Below are 21,317 nucleotides of genomic sequence, written 5' to 3' on the forward strand. Positions count from 1 at the left end.
AGCGGGGAAGTCCCTGCGTATGTTGGGCGTAGTTTGGCCAGAGGCAAACCCTAAATTTTAGGGTTTGCACCCTATTTAAACGACTTAAGTCCCTCATACCCATCATCCTCTTAGCCTTCATTTCCCTTAAAGAGTTAAAACCGAACCCTAAGCCTCTTGCATGCATTTTGATCTTACCTTGAGCATTTTTGGTGTTATTTGGTGGTTTTGAAGAAGAAGGTGCTTGGAGAAGAAGTAAGGACATGAAGAGAGCTTGTAGATCCAAAAGTTTGGCATCATTTCTGACCTATTTGAGGTATAAAGCTTTAGCCTTGGCCACTGCATGCTTAGATCTAGTTTTGGGGTGATTAATGTTATATTTTGGTCCATAGTTTAGATTCTTTGAGTAAAAGGAGTTTCAGTCCATATGAGCTGTCCTTTTAGGCTCTTGGAAGTGTTAGGAGCCATAAAAATCGGACCTTGATGGTTTAGCATCAACCATGCAAGTGTTAGATGTATATTTAGTGTGTTTATGGACTTAATTTATGTCTTAATCCCCATATATCCATGCAAAAGCATAAAGCTTATAACTTTATGGCTTAGTACGTTTTTAGGGACCTAGATCTATATTTTGGACATTTGGGCTTAACAGATTAAGTCACAAGAAGGTTTTTGGATTGGCTGGCCAGTATGTTGGGCGTACTCCCAGGTACGCTGCACGTACTGGGTCAACCACATGTATCTGGTTAAGCCCAGCGTACGTTGGGCGTACATGCAGAGTACGTTGTGCGTATGCATGTAGTGACAAAAGTGATTTTTGGGCTCTAGGATGTTGTGCCTTGAATCGTTAAGCCTCAAGGCCACCTGTGAATTTATAGGCCTATGACTTTGATTGATGATATTTGGGCCTTAGATTTTATTTGGTTGGGCTTGGACACTTTTGGGTTGTTTTGAAATTGGGCCTTGGGAGGAAGAGGCCCAATAAGGCAAGGATTAGGAACCTCTTGCCTTAGGACACGAATTAGGTTTTGGATCTTGGAGTCATAATGTAACCTAATGGCTAATTATAAATTTATGTTATGCGATAAGGAGAGGAGTTCACGAGTCATTCACTGAGTACGAGTTGACACCCACAGTTTGAGGTGAGTCTTCCTTCGTAGAATTTGTGGGTCGAAGGCACCAAGGTCAACCCACTAGTTATGATATAGTCTGATGATTGTCTTTGTGATAACTATCAGTTGTATGTGTATTGTTTGATGATTCTGTGAATTATGTGCGATATTATGTTGTAGTGGTAGGGGTGAAATAGACTTGGTATCCGGTTGAAATAGACCGAAGGGGCAGGTCGATCACCCAGATATGCTCGACATCATCCAGTTGAAATAGATCAAAGGGGAAGGTCGAGCACCCATATATGCTCAGTAGTATCTAGTTGACCAAAGGGGTAAGCCAGAACCCGAAAATGCTTGGTAGTACGTTTGTTTTGTATGTGGTATGGTGGGGGAACTCACTAAGCTTTGTGCTTACAATTTCAGTTTGTGTTTCATGTACTTCCAGCGTGAAGGGAAAGGGGCTGGCATGATCGCATCGCATCACACTATGATTTTCCGCAGTAGAGATTTTTGGACTTATGCTCTGATAATACTTTCCTATGTTTTGTTTGGATTACATACTATGATCATCGTATGTTTACATTGTTTTTTGAAATTGATGATGTTTTGGGATATGGGATTAATAACTTTAAAAATGAATTTTTTAGGTCGAATTTTTGGGATGTTACAGCAATCGCTTATTGTTTATGTTAGGATGCTAGGAGTCGGCATGGCCCTTGCATGTGTTATATGCTGCTATGTATACCTAGTAGGGCTCGATGCCGAGCGAGGCTCGGTGCTGGGGGAGGCCCGATGAATGTATCGTATACTATTGTTTTATGATCATTGTATGTGTTAGCGTGATTATGTTATATATATATATATATATATATATATATATATATATATATATATATTGTATGTGTATAGTGGGCGGGGAACAATGTAGGGACGGGCCTAAGAATAACATATTTGTATACCGAGTGGGGCCCGAAGGAGGACGGGGCCCATTATGTGATTTATTATGTATGGTATGGGGTAGTTTGGGGAATTCACTAAGCTTTGTGCTTACGGTTTTCTGTTTATGTTTAAGGTACTTCTGGTTCCAAGGGGAAGAGCTCGGGATGATTGCATTGCACACACCACATAGTTTCGCTTTTGTGATTTATTCTGATTTGAGATGATGTTTGATGTTTTTGGAATACTGTTTTTATTAAATAAAAATGAAATTTTTGGGTCATATTTTTGAGACGTTACAATTTTCGCTATAGTAGACTTAAGGGAGAGGGCACTCATACTTCGTTACAAAAGGTTTTGATCTTATCGTTTAATAGAATTTAGTCAAAATCATAAATGAATAGTGTGTTGAAATGCTTCAACATAGAAGATTCTATATGGAAATATTATAGCAAGAGATTGAACAGATATCAAATCCTTATACAAAATCTAATGAGTCGAGTCCCATATGCTTTAGATATAAGATCGATTGTATATGCTTTGATATTCCCTTATTATATTTTTTAAATGCCTGTAGAATTGTGCGAAAAAGATTAGAATTTCATGTGATTGAAGTTGTTAAACAACTATCAAGAACATTATGAGGTTTACCAAAGATTGGTTTCTTGTGGACAGTTGGAAGTATGATATTGTTTTGAAAGGACCATACTAACACGTTTTGGATTTAGATGATTCTTGTTCATAACTGATGGTAATATGGGAATATGGAAATGTTTCCATAATAATAGTTGGTTATAAAATCTACATGTGAGTTGGAAACTTTAACGCAAGATAAGTGTTCAAGGAGTGTGCCTTAAATTTGAGGCTTCATAACCATGAAATTATTCTTAGTAACAAGTTCCAGTGGAACATTCTATAATATCGAAGTCTCAGTTTCTATGACTTTAGAACCTCGACATCTCATAAGGACAATGCATGTAAAAAAGAAATTCCACTACATCTTAGATAGAAAATGAGAAATAGGAATTATGAAATGAGCATCATTGGAGTAATGTCCATTCAATCTATTCACAAAGGAATGACCATAGAGAGGCATATTATTGTGTTTAGAACATGGCATGACTGATATTACCTAATTAAAGTAGTATGTTGATCTCATGAAACAATCTACAATGCATAAATTTGTAATTGTTATAGTGATTAAATAATAGGGATTTATTTATAATCAAAATGTTGTTACCATAGTTGATTAATTTACTATTATGTTTCACTTTTCATGTTTTACTTCATGAATATTTTTATTATCCAATAAAATTCCACAGTCAATCATACTTTTGGAAGTAAGTATTGAATTAAGTGTTGGATTAATGTCTAAGTCCATAACTATAATTGGTAAGACTTGACCCGACCCAGCATGGTCCATTTGGGTTGCATACCATCATGCACTTGGATAGACTATAATGAGAGAAATAAGACACTTATGGTTATTAATATATTATAAGTTCTAGTATATTAATAATAAGAATAATGAGATTATTTAATTAGTATTGATCAAGAATTAATCTAGGATTAATTGAGTGATCAAAAGAAGACTAATTAAATATATGGGTTGATTGTGTAAATCATCCATACTTGTATAGTGGGCTAATGCTCCATGGATTATCTAGTTGGGCCAAAACCCATATGATGCTCCATGGTGTATTTGAACCCATGGATCCAAGGAAATGGAAAGTCATGACAATTAGGATTTACCCTAATTGTATAACTATATAAGCATCTTATTATTGAGAAAAAATCGGCCACTAGAGTCACTAGTATTATTCTAGAGAGGGCTAGCCGATTTCATGAAGTGTAGAATTCTCTCAAGCTATTCTAAGTGTTTTGATGATTGTGATTCCATTTGAGGTGTCACACTTAGGGCACTAGGCACTCAAGCTTCATGAAGACTTTCTACACCAAAGAGGTATGTATTCTATCTTGCTATAGTTATTGTTTTGTATGCTAGATTAGGATAATACCTTGGAAGTTCTTATTTGCATGTATAATAGAGAAAACATAGATCCAAGGTATTTAGAGTTGCATGTACACTTAGGAGTGTTAGAATGCTCAAAACCCATCAGTGGTATCAGAGCCTAGGCTTGCTTTCTCTTATACTTGTAATTAAACGTTGAAAAAAGTCGAAAACTTGCTGTCTGACGAATGGACTCGGCGAGTCCATGGGGGGGGGGGGGGGCTCGGCGAGTTCATGTGTATCTTCAACCTACTCGGCGAGTAGGTTCATGCAACTCGGCGAGTAGGGTCGACAGAGTGCAGATTTTCGACTTTAGTTGCTGGAAATGGATTGGAAACATTACCCTAAACTGTTTTGGTACTTGAAAACTTGTTTTAGCTGGTGTAATGTTTTTGCTAATTCATTTACAACAACTAGTTATCAAAATTACAAAGTTTAATGTGATTTTGATTCTTGAAAGTGTTCATATTCATGTTCTTGTTCTTATGAAGTTTAGATGATCATAGGAATTATTTGTAACCTATGTGGTAGTTTAATTCTTGATCATAATGTGTTTTAATGGAGTCCATAACTTGTCCTCAAGTTATGGAAAAACCAAAAGTCTCTTGGATTAAAAAACCATTAAAAGAACACAAGAGTTAGAAAAATGAAAAGTCCTCATTTTATTACTCTATTAAACTCATAAGTTACAAGAAATGAAAAGTTTTGAAAGTTTTCAAAACTTGCCCTCAAGTTTTTGAATTTGAAAAGTTTTCAAGTATGAATACTTTAATTCCAAGTTAGCCCTTAGAATTTTAAAAGTTAAAATTCAACCCTTATACTTATATTATGATGAGTTAATAATATATATATATATGTATAAGAGCAAAGTCGTCTTACCGCTAGTACGCCTCATTCACGAAGCCGGTCTATAAGGTGGGTATAAGGTTGTTGCCTATAAAATGGTGACTTAATGGGTGTCTATTCTCACCCACCGCTTGCTTGACTGGTGGAGGGTCGTTAGCCGAACGGGTTTGACAAGACTATAATTCTCCTTTCATTAAAAGTATCAATGATAAATACTAAGTAACTAAACTCTTAATAATACCCAATCTTAGTTACTTAGGAAAAATGTGAATAAGGTGCTAACCCATGAAATTACACTTTACACTTTGTCTAAGTCGTTAGTGGAGCGTGTGTGGTTAACCGGCACACTAACTTGGACTTAACAAGGTAGGTAAAGGGTGACTTAATATTTATCATAGTATCGATGGAGCGTGTGTGGTTAACCGACACATCGATTGAGGGGTAATTTATTAAGGGTACCAAGTGATTTGCATGGTTACTTCACACCTTGTTTTGTGATCCTCGGCATCCCAGTCACAAAACCTGAAGGGCACGCTCGAGATTGAAACATGCCTTTGAACAGTTCAATGAATCTCAAAGATCTAGGAGTTTCAAAACCAATTAAAACCTAATAATTCATTTCGTTTATCTTGGTGGAAATTGGTGAATCGTCATTCACCTACCTTCAAATATTTTATAGCTTGGATTACGGCATACCTCTTCTAAGTTATAAAATAGTTTGTTGGGTCCTAGCCTTAATATTTCATATTGGGTGTCATATTAAGGACTTTAAAATCAACTATCTTGAATATCTCCCAAAAGATGTCTGGTTTAGACATATATGATCTTCCCAAATCTCTTGAAACAAGCTTTCCTAAATGAAGATGATGCCCTATGGAAATCATACTTCATTCACCTTCTCCAATTATTCTCCCTAACCCACAAGTTCTTGAAAAGTTTAAGGTCACTCAAGCCCTATTGGCAAGGCAAGGTCTAGGTGTGATCACATCTTGGAGATGTAGTCACATATTGACAAGCCGGGAGAGTTGGGTGTCAAAGTCTTGAGAAAGTTGGTGGTTCAACTACTTTCTAAGTCACATAGTGAGTTCCTTTGGGACACCTATGAAACAGACTATGACAAGACCCTTAATGATCTTATCTATTTGTTAAGATCAACTTCCTTAAAACTTGATGGACATTGACAATAGTGACACAGGAAATCCAGAAAAGCATTCTCTTCCCAATGGTAAAGGGATCGGCCATAGTCAACTCGGTTGACCAAATGGTAAAGAGAAAAGCTAAGTCTGTGATAGTCCCTTGTACCATTATCAAAGGGTCCATATGTTTATATTGCCAAAGGAAGGGGCATTGGTTGCGAAGCTGCCAAATTTACCTAAGGATGTTAAAGTCAATAAGTTTGACTCTACTTCAGGTAAAGTCCACTATCTAACTCTGCTAAGTTTCTATTATGAGATTCCTGATACATGATGTGACTGGGTCACATGGTGATGTTTTAAGAATCAAAGAAAAGTGAAGAAACTTAAAGCAAGAATATGCTGAATCTGATGGCGTAGATGGATTTCTATCGCATAGTTTGAAGATCGGATTCTTGAGCTACTTCTTAGGAGTTATGAGATATTGCTTAGGAATAGATAACAACAAGTTTTCATATGGATTGTAAGGATAAGTTTTCCGCAAAGTTTTAAAATAAAAGAAAATTTTTGATTTTATTTATTTTAAAATATCCTTACAATGGCATTTGAGGAAAATTGTTGCTTATATGATTTCATTAAGAGCAAGAGTGGAAATATGAAACTGATTCTTTCATTTGTGGTAATGTCTAGATTTACCAAATAAGGAAAGATTCTCATCACCCAAGTCTCAATTGGACCGAAACTTGGAATCATGCAAGTTTTATAGCATGATGAATGAGAACTTTCAAGTATTAGAAAATTAAGACTAACTACTTGTTCACATGGATGTGTGAGTCAAGTAAAGGACTAAAGGACCGAGTACACATTCTTGTGCACTGATTAAGTCCACCATAAAAGTTTGATAAGACTATTCGTCATAGTTTACTAAAGCTCAGTAAATATGATTATACTTACAAGCTTAAGTGTAACTCTAAGACATTGGAAAAGGTTCCAATGTATGACAGAGCGAATAAGAAGAATCAACTTAGGCAGAAGGATAAAAGTTTCTCAAATCTGAAAAGATGGGAGAGTACTTTAGTATCAGTTTTGTGATCATCTTAATGATTAAGAAACCATAGCACAATTAGTTATCTAAGGAAGTCTTAGTGCATTCTTATGACTAAGAAGAGGGATCTTGAATTGTTGAAGTGGTTAAATCAAGAAGATGAGTCATACTTCGTTCCTATACAAGTCTTAGAGTCATACTCCAAGATTGTAACTTGAGTGACATGTCTTAAAGAAGGTTTAAAACACTTGTCAAATGTAAGAGTAAAAGTTTTCTACTCTTGTACATTTGAAATTGGTAAGTTGTGATGTTTTGGTTAAAACAAAGACCAACTAAGGCCAATTGTGTGAAGTGTTTGTCTTGATTAGAATCCGCACTATCTCTTGGATATTTGACAAGGGAGTCTTATAGGTCAAGAGGACAGTGGGAGTCTTAAAGGTCTTGAAAGTCTCAAGAACTAATCAAGAAGAGAACCTGAAGTTCTTCACTAGAACACGACTTGAGGTTTATAACCTTTCGTGTTGACATATTCTGTGCCCATTCCAGTTAAAGTTGGCTTTGCATATGAGTTCTTAGAGTTCTCAATTTGTTGCACAACAACTTGGAAGCAATGGCAGGCCCTTGAGCTGCCAGGTGGCAAGAAATTAAGATTGAGTTCAATCCATATTGATTTGGATTTGTCATTATCTTTGTCTTGTGATTATGGTTTTGACAAATTCATATGGGTAGGAACTCATACACCATATAAATCTAAGTGTCATAAGGTTTCTCTCCGATTCATGATAATGATGGTGAGGAAACACTTTCACTAAGTAGATTTTAGCTAGATAGCAATTGTGATATTTGCATTCTCAAAGTCGTTAGTGGAGCGTGTGTGGTTTACCGGCACACTAACCTGGACTTGTGAGAAGTGGCAAAAAGGTCTAACCATTATGATTACGGCATCCCTCTTCATAATTGTTTAGACACACAAGTGTGCTATCTAAGGGAAGGTGTATGATTTTGATAAAGTTTTATCAAAACAATCTAGTATCAGAAATTTGAACTTTGGTAAGAAAGTCAATAAAGTATTGATTTCTAGAAGTCGAGCTTTCTGAGTACATGTCAAAGCTAGTGGGAGCATAAGTGTTATGCTAATAATCATCATGTTAGTGGGAGCATGATAATTATGATAAGTATTGCAAGTTAGCAATGTTAATTATAGAAAACAAAAGGTTTCAATTGCGAAAAGTTGTTTTGCTATAATTAAGGGAGAGGAAATTATACTTCATCTCAAATCTATAAGATCAGATCGTGAGGTTTTAATCATTTAGTCAAGGATATATATATGAATTTCATGTTGGAATGGCTCAACATAAGGAAATTCTGTATATGGGCCCATTATTTGCGTTCTAAAATTCGATTATGATTACGGCATCCCTTTTCATAATCTGAATTATGAGAACTTGGCAAATTGAAATGGAAATGTTATAGTAAAAGACTGGTTTTGTCTTTATGTGAGACATCATGAATCGATTCCCATATGCTTCAGATATAGGATCGATTACATGTGCTATATTCATCCTTTCTAAAATTTTCCAAATGCCTAGGGCATTAAGAAGGGAAAAGGTTTAGAACTGGATATGACTAAAAGGATTAAACAATTGTCGAGGACAATCTAAGGTTTACCAAAGATTGGTTGCTCAAGGACAGTTGGAAGTATAGTGATAATTCTGTAAGGACCATATTGACATAGTCTGTAATGAGGCAACTCTTTTTCAGAAGGGATAAGTCAAAATGGAATCTGGAAATGTTTCAAAGTTAGAATTTTCAATCTGTTTAAGATTAGGAAACTTAATGCAAGAAGGATGTTCCCAAGGAGCTGATCTCCTTTGGAATGGTCTGTAATGGTTGTTGCCAAGTCCTTCTGACTTTGTGCATAATCATTACAAGAGGTTCAATGCATATAAGTTTAGAATCTAACAGATTTCAGTAAATGACATGAATTTGGAATTCTTGTATTTGCAGTAAGGATTTGGGAGTGTGAATGGTTCTAGTTCACAAAGTAAAGATCATAGACAAACATAGTATGCATACTTGGTGTATGTCATGACTAGTGTTTAGAAAACATAATGTACATGCTTGGAGCATGTGATTACTATTGTTTTAAATTCAAGAATAAAGTTGATAGCTGAAACAGTATACAATGAATAATGTGTAATCATATGGTGATAAATAAAAGGTGTTCAAAGAGTTGATACCATATTGGATTCAATTATTATTGTGTTTCATTTTGCATGTTTTGACTTCCCGAATAAACTAGGTTATTCTTCCGGAATGACTAAGTTATTCAAACCATCCACAGTCGGTCATATGTTGGAAGTAGATATGAATTAAGACTGTCATGGGTTGGCTTGTAGAGGTCTAAGGTATTGGACAAAGGGCTACAACACTCATGAGTGCTCATAAGTTCTGAGTATTGGATTCAACCCGCGCTCATTGGAATCACTTCATGGATTTTATCACGAGTGATCATGAGACGATAATATCTTATATTCTTCAAACCTAGAGATATGAGTTGTTACTATGAGTTGATAGTACATTGATTGCACGAAAACACATTGGTAACTCGATGTGCTAAAACGTGTCTTTGTGTATGATTCAACAAGTAGTAGAACAAGCCATATGAGTCGAAGTTTATCCATTCCTTTTACCTTCGGGATAAAAGCGATATCTGTGGGCCCCTCGATGATTTGATGATGACAAATGGAAGTGCTCGGCCGGGCCAGGACTGATTTGATTTGTTCAATTAGTCAGTCGTCATAAATCGGAAATCGGGAAACAACAAATGGACAGAGAGAATGATTATAATCCATGTCTCAGTCCATATGATATCTAGAATGGAGGAATATATGATCCCTTATCTAATGGACAAGTCACTGACAAAGGTCAGAGTTCATCTACAAGGTCAGAGTTCGACAGAAGCTTTTGAGAGCTACGATTGGTAGTTGGTTCCTGAAGTCATACGCAATAATAGTTTTAGACTTATCCAAGTGGGAGACTGTTGGATTAATGTCTAAGTCCATAACTATAATTGGTAAGACTTGACCCGACCCAGCATGGTCCATTTGGGTTGCATACCATCATGCACTTGGATAGACTATAATGAGAGAAATAAGACACTTATGGTTATTAATATATTATAAGTTCTAGTATATTAATAATAAGAATAATGAGATTATTTAATTAGTATTGATCAAGAATTAATCTAGGATTAATTGAGTTATCAAAAGAAGACTAATTAAATATATGGGTTGATTGTGTAAATCATCCATACTTGTATAGTGGGCTAATGCTCCATGGATTATCTAGTTGGGCCAAAACCCATATGATGCTCCATGGTGTATTTGAACCCATGGATCCAAGGAAATGGAAAGTCATGACAATTAGGATTTACCCTAATTGTATAACTATATAAGCATCTTATTATTGAGAAAAAATCGGCCACTAGAGTCACTAGTATTATTCTAGAGAGGGCTAGCCGATTTCATGAAGTGTAGAATTCTCTCAAGCTATTCTAAGTGTTTTGATGATTGTGATTCCATTTGAGGTGTCACACTTAGGGCACTAGGCACTCAAGCTTCATGAAGACTTTCTACACCAAAGAGGTATGTATTCTATCTTGCTATAGTTATTGTTTTGTATGCTAGATTAGGATAATACCTTGGAAGTTCTTATTTGCATGTATAATAGAGAAAACATAGATCCAAGGTATTTAGGGTTGCATGTACACTTAGGAGTGTTAGAATGCTCAAAACCCATCATTAAGATTGTCATTAATAGTTTGTGGATTGTCCATAGAGATTAGACATAGCATGGGGATTCCTGCAAAATTCATGAGTACTTGGAAATAGAGATTTTAAGTATTGGATAAACCCATGCTTAGAGATTACTTCATGGATTTAATCATAAGTAATTCTAAGACGATAATATCTACTATTCATAAAGCATAGATATATAGCTCATAGTATACAAATTAATAGTGCTTTTGATTACTCGAACACATATCGTAACCAGAAATAGCTAGAAATGATATTGAGAGAGAGAGAGAGAAGTTTTCTTAATATTGTTGGATTAGTGTCTAAGCCCGTAACTATATTTGGTAAGTATTTGACCCGGTTGTGCATGGTACTTTTAGGTTGCCTTCATCAAAGCAACTAGATAGGATGATTTATGAAAAAAGAGGTTAATTATGATTTATTAATATATTATATGAGTAACATTTTAAAAGAGAAATCATAGAGTTTAATTAATATTGGACAAGAATTAATTAAGAAATTAATTTTGTGGCTAAAAGAGATTATTAGACTTGGGGGACTAATATTGTAATTACAAGATAATTGCATTGTGGGCTATGGATTCCTAAAGGGAAGGGGGTTGGATGAAATCTATAGGAAGCCCATATGATTTTCGTCCAAGGGCCTTCTAGAAAGGTTCCATGGGTTGGTTAAGGCCTAAGCACAAAATTAGGGTTTCTCCTGAAACCCTAGCAGCCCACACAAGTACAAATAGACACCTAGGGATCCCAAAAACGTGGCTAAGCTTTCTTATAGAGATCTTGGACGGTTTTGTTGCTCCTCTCCTCTTTCAATATCATTCTCTTGCTTATGGTGTTTGTAAACCATTAGAGGAGTGACATTTGTGAATCTAAGCTCCAAGGATACAAGATTCAAGCCATTCTATAAGAGATATTCATCTAGTTCTGTTCTTACATGTTAATTTCGATATTCATATGTTAGATCTAGGGTTTATGGCTTTGGATGATTATTGCATGTTCATTAGACAAACTAGATCCAAAGATTTAGGGTTTGCTTGTACATCGTAGGAATGATGTAGTGCTCAAAACCCATCAGTGGTATCAGATCCTAGGCAGTTTGTATAATGAATTGATGCAATTGCGAGCTGTAAAAGATCAAGAAATCGAAAATGTTTGTTATCTAGAGCGTGAACTCGACGAGTTCTATATGAACTCGACGAGTTTTATATGAGCTCGACGAGTTGGGTGAACTTGACGAGTTTAGAGCCCAACTCGACGAGTTTCCTGTTCTGTTCCCGGGATTTTCAATTTTTCTGCAAGATTTTGTTGAGGATAATTACCAAAACTCGTTTTTCTTGCCTAAATCCGATTTTTTAATCTTGGAATGATTATCTTTATCAAAATTAATGGATTTGGCTAAATATGGATAATATAGGATTATTATAAGTCAAATATTTAACCTAGTTACATTGAAAAGTTTCAATTTACACCCTTAAGTTTTATAGTTTAAATTTGAACTTAATAGTTTTAGTTTTGAAATTTAAATAGTTAAACCTAATTGTTTTGAAAGGTTTCAAACTTTCCCTCAAGTTTTGGAATTTAAATTTTAATTAAAAGTTTAATTTTAAAATGTTAAATTCTAAAACCCTAATTTTTCGAAAAGTTCAAATTGCACCCTTAAGGTTTTATTAAATTAATTTAGTGTATAATTAAAAGAGAGATAATAAATCCATAGTGATATGGTTTACATTTAATTAAATTAAAAGTGTAATTTATTAAATTAGACCACATAGTATTTTAAAAGTGTAAAACACACCCTTATACTATATATAAAATTAAAAAGTCTAATATTATATATGTATAACTTAAATGATAGTCTTACTGTTAGTAAGCCTCATTCACGAACCCGATTTATGAGGGGGGGGGGGGGGTATAAGGTTATGGCCTATAAAATGGTCATTTAATGGGTGTCCACTCTCACCCACCTCTTCCTTGATTGGTGGAGGGTCGTTAGCCGAACGGGTAGGATAGGGCAAACCCTTTCCCTTAAAAGTATAATGAATTATAAAGTAACTAAATGTTTTTAAAAAATTCTCAATCTTAGTTACTTTAGGCAAAAGTGAATTTGATGCAATTCCATGAAATTACACTTTGTACCCTCGCTAAGTGTGACAACTCGAAATTTTCTTTCGGTCAAACCCTAAAAGTCAACCACTTCGTAGCATAAGTTAATGTCATCATTTCTTATTTTTAAGAAATTTAAAGTTTGTTTGATTATTTTAATATTATTTTTAAACGAACGGGTGAAAGAAAGTGTCGTCTCGGGTTTTGAATTTTAAAAACCGCAAACACCTCGCGTCTTAGAAATTCCCGAGCAAACTTTTATGTTTGGGTCGAAAAATCATCCGAAAAATCCGTAAACTCATGCTTATCCATGAGTTTACTCCCCAAGACCAGTCATTCTTGAGTTTACTCCCCAAACACCAAAAGAGTAAACTCCAAAATATCCTCTCAAGTATCATCCAAGTTTTTATTCAAAATCTTCAATCTAACAAGTGTTTCTAGCCCTTTCAAGTTAGTATATCACTTAATCTAGTGATTGTACATCCTTTAATCCATCCATTTTTGTGTTTTGATTAGTTTTCCAAAAACACCAAGAACACACACTAAGTGTTCTTGGACTTTTGGCTCAATTCAAGCTTCCTTATGTAAGTACTTCTATCCTAGATTCATTTAAAGCTAGATATACATGTTTATACCAAGGAAAAGTCCCAAGAACACCAAGTTAAAGGTGTTCACGGTTTTGGGAGGTCCCAAAACTGTAAACACCAAGTTAAAGGTGTTCACGGTTTTGGGAGGTCCCAAAACCGTAAACACCAAGTTGAGGCCCAAAGTGGTGTGTTAAGGTGCCTAGATGCTTCACAATGCCTTAGGGACTTGTCTAGATTCATCCTTGATGAGTTTATCACACAAAAAGCACCAAAAACTTCCATTTTTATGTGTTTACGGTTTGGGGACCTCCCAAAACCGTAAACATCCCAAAAGTGTGTAAATTTCCCATAAATGTCCCACGGTTGTTCCTTATGTCTAAATCTAACCTAGACTAGTGCCATGTTTGAGCTAAGGACTTGAAAACCGCCAAATACCAAAGCGATGAGTTTAAGGTAGTAAACTCATGAGTTTAAGGTAGTAAACTCATGAGTTTAAGGTAGTAAACTCATGAGTTTAATGCAGTAAAATCATGGAGAAATGGTCCTTAGACCGTAAACTCCATTTAGGAGTGTTTTGATGCCACACAACACTTCCTGAGGCTAAATCATGAAGTAGGAATGCTTGGAATAGCTTAGAAGACTTCAAAACAACAAATGGTCATAAGGTTAGGAGTTTACGACCGTAAACTCAAGGGGTGTTGGTCCTTAGGAGTAAACTCATTTCAAGAGTGTTCCTTGAACCCCAATCATACTAGCCTTTCCCTACAATACTTAGATGCACTCCTGAACACTTATAACACTTATACAAAGTCGTTGTCATGCCTTAGAGTGTCTTGACTTTGTTTATTAGTTGTTTAAAGACTAATTGTTTTTATACATATATCCTTATATGTTATTAGGATCTTTGTCTGTGTCTAAGTCTTCACTTGACACCAAGCACTTATCCGACACTTCCTTCGGATCCACTTGCTATAGGTGAGTTCATACCCCTAAATAAATGTTTTAACTATTTTTAAATGTTTTATGGGGGGATACAATTAGAATTATGTTAATTATTATATCAATCACATGTGATTAATAAGCAGCATTCAAATGATTGGCTACTCATTAGCCGTTTTACCAAACAGTTTCCTTCAAATGTTTTTTCATAAACACTTTATGTGTTTAAAACTCCTTATTACACTGTACATTTTACTCTGTATGTTACATTTCAAACTGATTTACAATTGTGTTTCAAACAAATGTTTCTTTATACTAAACTGTTTTATCAAACCCATGCCTTCAAACCGTTTTATAGATTGACATCAAGTCGATCTTTTCTTAGACAATAATTATGTTCAAAGGTTTTACAAAACTTATTTTATGATTTTATATTATCAATTGCATGCCTCTATATGTATAGTTATATAAAAATATTTAAAAGACTTAGGAAGGCTATCCACCCTATTTCCTTTTCGCGCTTGAGATGTGGTCTGGTGGGATATCGGGTATCCGTCCGAAGGTTGTTTAAATATTAGTTATATGCCATATGTACATATATAGTCATAAAGGTCCTTCCAGTTCATCCAATGCCCTTGGGTAGCAAGGGTATACATCCATGTTCATACATACTAGTTATATTTGATGGGTTTTAGCCACATGAACATCCTATGTGCTCATACAAACCCTAATGCTTGGATCTAGGTTTCTCTATTGTACATGCAATTCATCCAAGACTTTAAACCCTAGATCTAGCATAAGATAATCAATATTAACATAACAATGGGTTTAAAATATTACCTTGATTGTTATGTAGCAATAACAATCTCAAATCCTCCTTGTAATGACTTTAGAAAGCTTAGAGTCACAAATGTCACTCCTCTAATGGTTCACAAACACCAAAAGCAAGAGGATGAAGAAGAGAAGAGAAGGAGGCTGCCAAAAACGTGTGCAAACCCTAAGGATCTTGTTCACCACGTTTTTGGGGCTTAAGGGTCCTTTAAATAGATGTAGGCTATTAGGGTTTTGAACTAGGAAACCCTAAACTGACTGCTTAAGCCCTAAGCAACCCATGGACCCTTCTTTAATAAGCCTTGAACGATTTCTAATGGGTTTCCCATAGAATTCGTCCAAACTTATATTATAAGGTAATCCATAGCCCAATTGCAATTATCTTATAATTACAGTTCGAGTACCTTAAGTTTAATTAATCTATTTTAGCCACAAACTTGATTCTTATTAATTCTTGACTAATATTAATTAAACAATATGATTTCTCCTTTAATATATTATTCTCATAATATATTAATAAATCCTAATTAATCCTTTCTCTCCATAATTCATTCTATCAAGCTGCTTTGATGAAGGCAACCCAAAAGGACCATGCACCATCGGGTCAAGTACATACCAAAATAGTTATGGACTTAGACACTAATCCAACAGTCTCCCACTTGGATAAGTCTAATAACTATTCTGCGTATGACTTTAGATCCTGATCTGCAATCGTAGCTTTCTAAAGCCATTGTCAACTCTGATCTTATCAGATATGCGTGTCCTTTAGATAAGGGATCATACATTCCTCCATTCTAGATATCGTATAGATATGAGACATGAACTTAATCATTCTCTCTATACTATTTCCCGACTTCCGATTTTTGATGACTGACAATAGACTACAATTGAACACATCAATCTTGTCCCGGCTTGGCCAAGCGCTTAGGTGCCATCACTAAATCATCGAGGGGCCCAAAGATATCGCTTTTATCCTACTTTGAATAAAAGGAACGGATAAACTTTGATTCAATTCTCGCTTGCACTTACTCACCGAATCACACACAATAATATGTTTTATGACACCAAGTTACCGGTGCGTTTACATATTATCAATGTGTAACCGACTCGCAAGATACAACTCACACATCTCGGTTTCAAGAATATACAATATTATCAACTCACAATCACGCGTGATCAAATCCATGAAGTGATTCTTGTGAGCGTGGGTTTAATCCAATGATCAAATCATATTCATAAGCACTCATGAACTTTGCAGCAAACATTTGCTTATGTCTAATACTCTTTAGACAATCCACACACCAATTCATGACAGTCTTCACTCATACCTACTTCCAACATATGAGCGACTGTGGTCCGTTCGAATAATTCGATTATTATGAAATAATTAATTATTCCGGAAGTCAAAACATGCAAAGTGAAACATAAGAATAATACTAATCCTATATGGTCCCAAACCCTTGAGTATAAATAAAACACCTTTTATTTATCACCATATCGATTACTCATTATTTGTTGTTTCGGGTAATCAACTTCTTTCTTGAATTATTACTACACTTGTCCCATGCTCCTAGCATGCACACAATGTTTACCTATGGTCCTTACTTTGTGAAATAGATTAAATGAACACATTTCCAATCATACTCATTTCATAACTCCCAATCCCTATCACAAGTGTAAGAATATCAAATTCTTGCCAATTATAGAATATGCTAGATTCTAACATTTTATGCAATGATCCTTTTTTAATGTCATAGCACAAAAGTCACAATGACTATTGCCAATGAAATTACAATTTCCTCTATTTGAGATTGTTACAATACAATTCCATTGACATGATGTCTCTCACTCAAAGTACATTCCTTTGAACATCCTTTTTGCATAAAATTTCTAATCTAGATATAGATTTTCAATATCCAACTCCCAATATGGAGACATTTCCATATTTTCCATATGACAATTTATTCTTAATAGAATCTTATCTATTCATAATAATGTCGATATGGTCCATCCAATATCATACTTCCAACTACTCACAAGCGACCAATCCTCAGCGAGCTTTGGATCATCCTTTGATTGTTGTTTAATTATCTTAGTCAAAAACCGATTCTTGTCCTTTTTCCCTCTTAATGCGTTAGACATTTGGAAAATTTTAGAATGGTCAAATATTATTGCATTTGCAATTGATCCTATACCCGAAGCGTATGGGACTCAATGCATAATGTCTTACATAAAGATTTGATACTTTATCAATCTTCTTCTATAATATTTTATGTGCTACGTTCTCACAATTCGAACTATGAAGAGGAATGCCGTAATCATAATCGACATTTAAGAACACACTATGTATCCTTGACTAAATTTATTAACATTTCACAACCTAAGCCTTTAGATTTGAAATGAATCATAATATTCTCTTCCTTAATTATAGAAAAACAACTATTCAACCCTTACAACTTTGCAAAGTATGACTCTTGTTTTCTATAATTAATATTGCTAACTTGCAATACTTGCCTTAATAATCATACAAGCATAACATTTATGCTCCCGCTATCACGATGATTATTATAAACATAACACTTATGCCCCCACTAGCTTTGACATGTATTCAGAAATAGCTTAACTTTGAGAAAAACAATGCCTATTGAATTTCTTTAAGTTCATATTTCTAATACCCAATGCTTTGATAATCTTTTATCAAGGCTTATACACCTTTGCCTTAGATAGCTCATATGTGTGTCTAAACAATTTAGACTAATTGCCAAGTCTCACAATTCGAATCATGGAAAGGGATACCGTAACCATAATCGAATTTAAGAATGCAATTTTCACAATCACTATCTTCTTAAAATCTTTCTAAGTGAAAGCATTTGCTCACAGTCATCTTCATGAAAGAGGGAATCTTATGACACTTAGATTTTAATGGTGTATGTGTTCCTATCCATGTGAATTTGTCAAAACCAAAGTTTGCGACAAATCCAAACTCATATGGACCGAACTTTCTCAATCTTGATTTCTTGCCTTATGGTAACACGGCTGCCCACCATGTCTTCCAAGTAGTGAAGCAGCTTACCCTTTCCTATCAATGTACCTTTCATTGATCAATGTGCCTGCCTTTTATGCGTTTAAATGAGAACTCATAGAAGTCACATGCATAATTAACTCAATTGAAGCGACACAGAAACAAGATAGTGTCAACATGATAGGTTGTAAGCCTCAAGTCATGTGCTAGTGATGATCGATAAGGTTTATTCTTGATTTGTTCTTGAAACCATTCAAGACAATTAAGACTCCCACTGACTCCTTGACATATAAGATTCTTTTGTCAATAACATTTCTCGAAAAACAAATATTCAAGAGTTAGTGTATCTTTTATCAAAACACTTCATGAAATTGGTCCTAGCTGGTCTTTGTCTTGTCCAAGACATCACAACTTTCCACATTCGATGAATGTTATAAACATTCTTTAGACTTGTCACTCAATGTCACAATCTTAACACTAAGACTTGTTTTGGAACAAAGTATGATTGACTTCTTGATTTAACCATTTCTTCAACTCTTGATTCCTCTTCTCAGACATACAATTACACTGAGACTCACTTAGAGGATCAATTGAGATATGGTTCTTAATCATTATGACCTATCATAAAACATAATAAAAGGTACTCTCCCTTCTTCTTAGAATAGTGAAACTTTTATCTTTCTGCCTACTTGATTCTTCTTATTCGTTCTGCTATTGATTTAAACTCTTTCAATCAATTCATAATTACACTTAATCTTATAAGTATAATCATATTTACTAAACCTTTAGTAAATCATGAAGAATATGTTTGTCACTTTTGTGGTGGACTTGATCAACACACAACCTTGTGTACTTGATCTCCTAGTCCTTCACTTGACACTTTGTCAACGAATTAGTCTAATTTCCAAATATGAAATTTCTCATTCATCGTGCAACCAAGTTGCATGATTCCAAATTTCTGTCCAATTGAAACTTGGGTGATGAGAAACTCTCCCTATTTGGTAAATTCTTGACATTTCCAGAAACAACATAATTAAGAATCACATCCACTCGTTGTAGAAATATACGAACATCAATTTTTCATAACGATTTCATTGCAAGGAAATAAATAAATAAATAAATGAGTCAAAACAAAATTTATTTTATTCATAAAAGCAGCGGAAAACATTTGTCCTTACAATGAAAAATCAACTGAAAAACTATGTAGTCAAATATTCCTAACAACTGTATCATAAATCTCCAAGCTTAAAATCTAATCTTCAAGTCCATGCGATCGAGATCCATTTCTTTGTGATTAGACTCATCTTGCTCTTTCATCAAGCTTCCTCTCTTTTCACTGATCCTGCAAAACATTCAAATGCAATCTTATCACATTATGTATTAAGAATCAACGAATAGGAACTTAATGGAGTTAGATAGTGGATTTTACCTGAAGCACAACCATACTCTTTGACTCTCCCATCTTCTGGACTCTTCAGGCTCTTAGGGCAGACTTGTATCCAACGCCCTTTCACTTGGCAGCAAACGCAGGTCGGTTCTCCTAGAACGTCCTCGGAAGCATGGTATGTTGACTTTCCCAAAAAATACGCTCCATTGCTTTGCCACATCATTTCTGATTCAGCAACAATGAGCATGTAAATTAGGTCAATGAGGTTTTCGTCATGATTCATCATATAATACTTCCTTTTGAACTCATTATATGATTCAGGGAGTGACTGCAGAACCCAGTTCACAGCCAACTTATCAGGGAATGACGCACCCAACATTATCAACCTATCGATGTGTGATTTCATTCCTAGAACGTGGGCACACACGGTTTACCATCTTCATGTTTCATATCCAATAGGGCTTTAGTGACAATGAACCTTTAAATTCTTCGATCTTGTGGGTTAGGGAGAACAACGGGAGGAGGAGGAGGAAGTGAAGCATGATCTTTTGTTCCTCGATCGAATCATGGAATATCATCTTTATGTGGAATGCTTGTTCCACGGGATTTGGGAAGGCCATAGTTGTCGTACTTTGACATCTACAAAACGGGAGAAAATAAATTCAATTTAGTTGATTGATTGAGTCCTTAATAAATCATCCAAATGAGATACTAAGGCTAGGACCCAACACAATATTCCAGAACTCGAGAGAGGGATGCCGTAACCCAAATTGCAGAACATTTGAAGGTAAGCGAATGGCGATTCACTAAATCCTTTGAGATTCATTGAACTTATCAATGGCATGTTTAAATCTCGATATGCCCCTCTAGTTTGTGACTGGGATACCGAGGATCACAAAGCGGGTGTGAATAACCATGGAAACTTACACTGTGCCCCTACATGTTACAGTCACCTATTCGATGTGCCGGTTAACCACACACGCTCCACCGAACTATGACAAACATTGAGTCACCCTTTGCTACCTTTTCTTAGAACCATCTAGTGTGCCTGTTAACCACACACGCTCCACTAATGTCTTCGCAACAGCACATAGTGTAATTTCATGGAATTGTATCAATTCACTTTTGCCTAAAGTAACTAAGATTGGGAATTTGTAAAACATTTAGCTACTTTTGTACTTCATTATACTTATAATGGAAGGTTTCTGTCCCATCCTACCCGTTCGGCTAACGACCCTCCACTAGTCAAGAGTGCGGTGGGTAAGAGTGGATACCCATTCAATCGCCATTTTATAGGCAATTTCCTTAAACACCCCTTATAGACCAGCTTCATGAATGAGGCCTACTAACGGTAAGACTGACTTTTACTCATACATATATATATATATATATATATATATATATATATATATATATATATATATAGATATAATGTTATACTTTTAATGTTATATATAGTATAGGGTGTATTTTACACTTTTAAAATACTATGTGGTCAAATTTAATAATTATACTATTAATTCAATTAAATTGTAAACCAAAACTTTTATGGATTTATTAAATCTCTCT

Source organism: Lactuca serriola, chromosome 5, assembly GCF_051521515.1.
Source record: "Lactuca serriola cultivar US96UC23 chromosome 5, Lser_US96UC23_V15, whole genome shotgun sequence".
Classification (NCBI taxonomy): domain Eukaryota; kingdom Viridiplantae; phylum Streptophyta; class Magnoliopsida; order Asterales; family Asteraceae; genus Lactuca; species Lactuca serriola.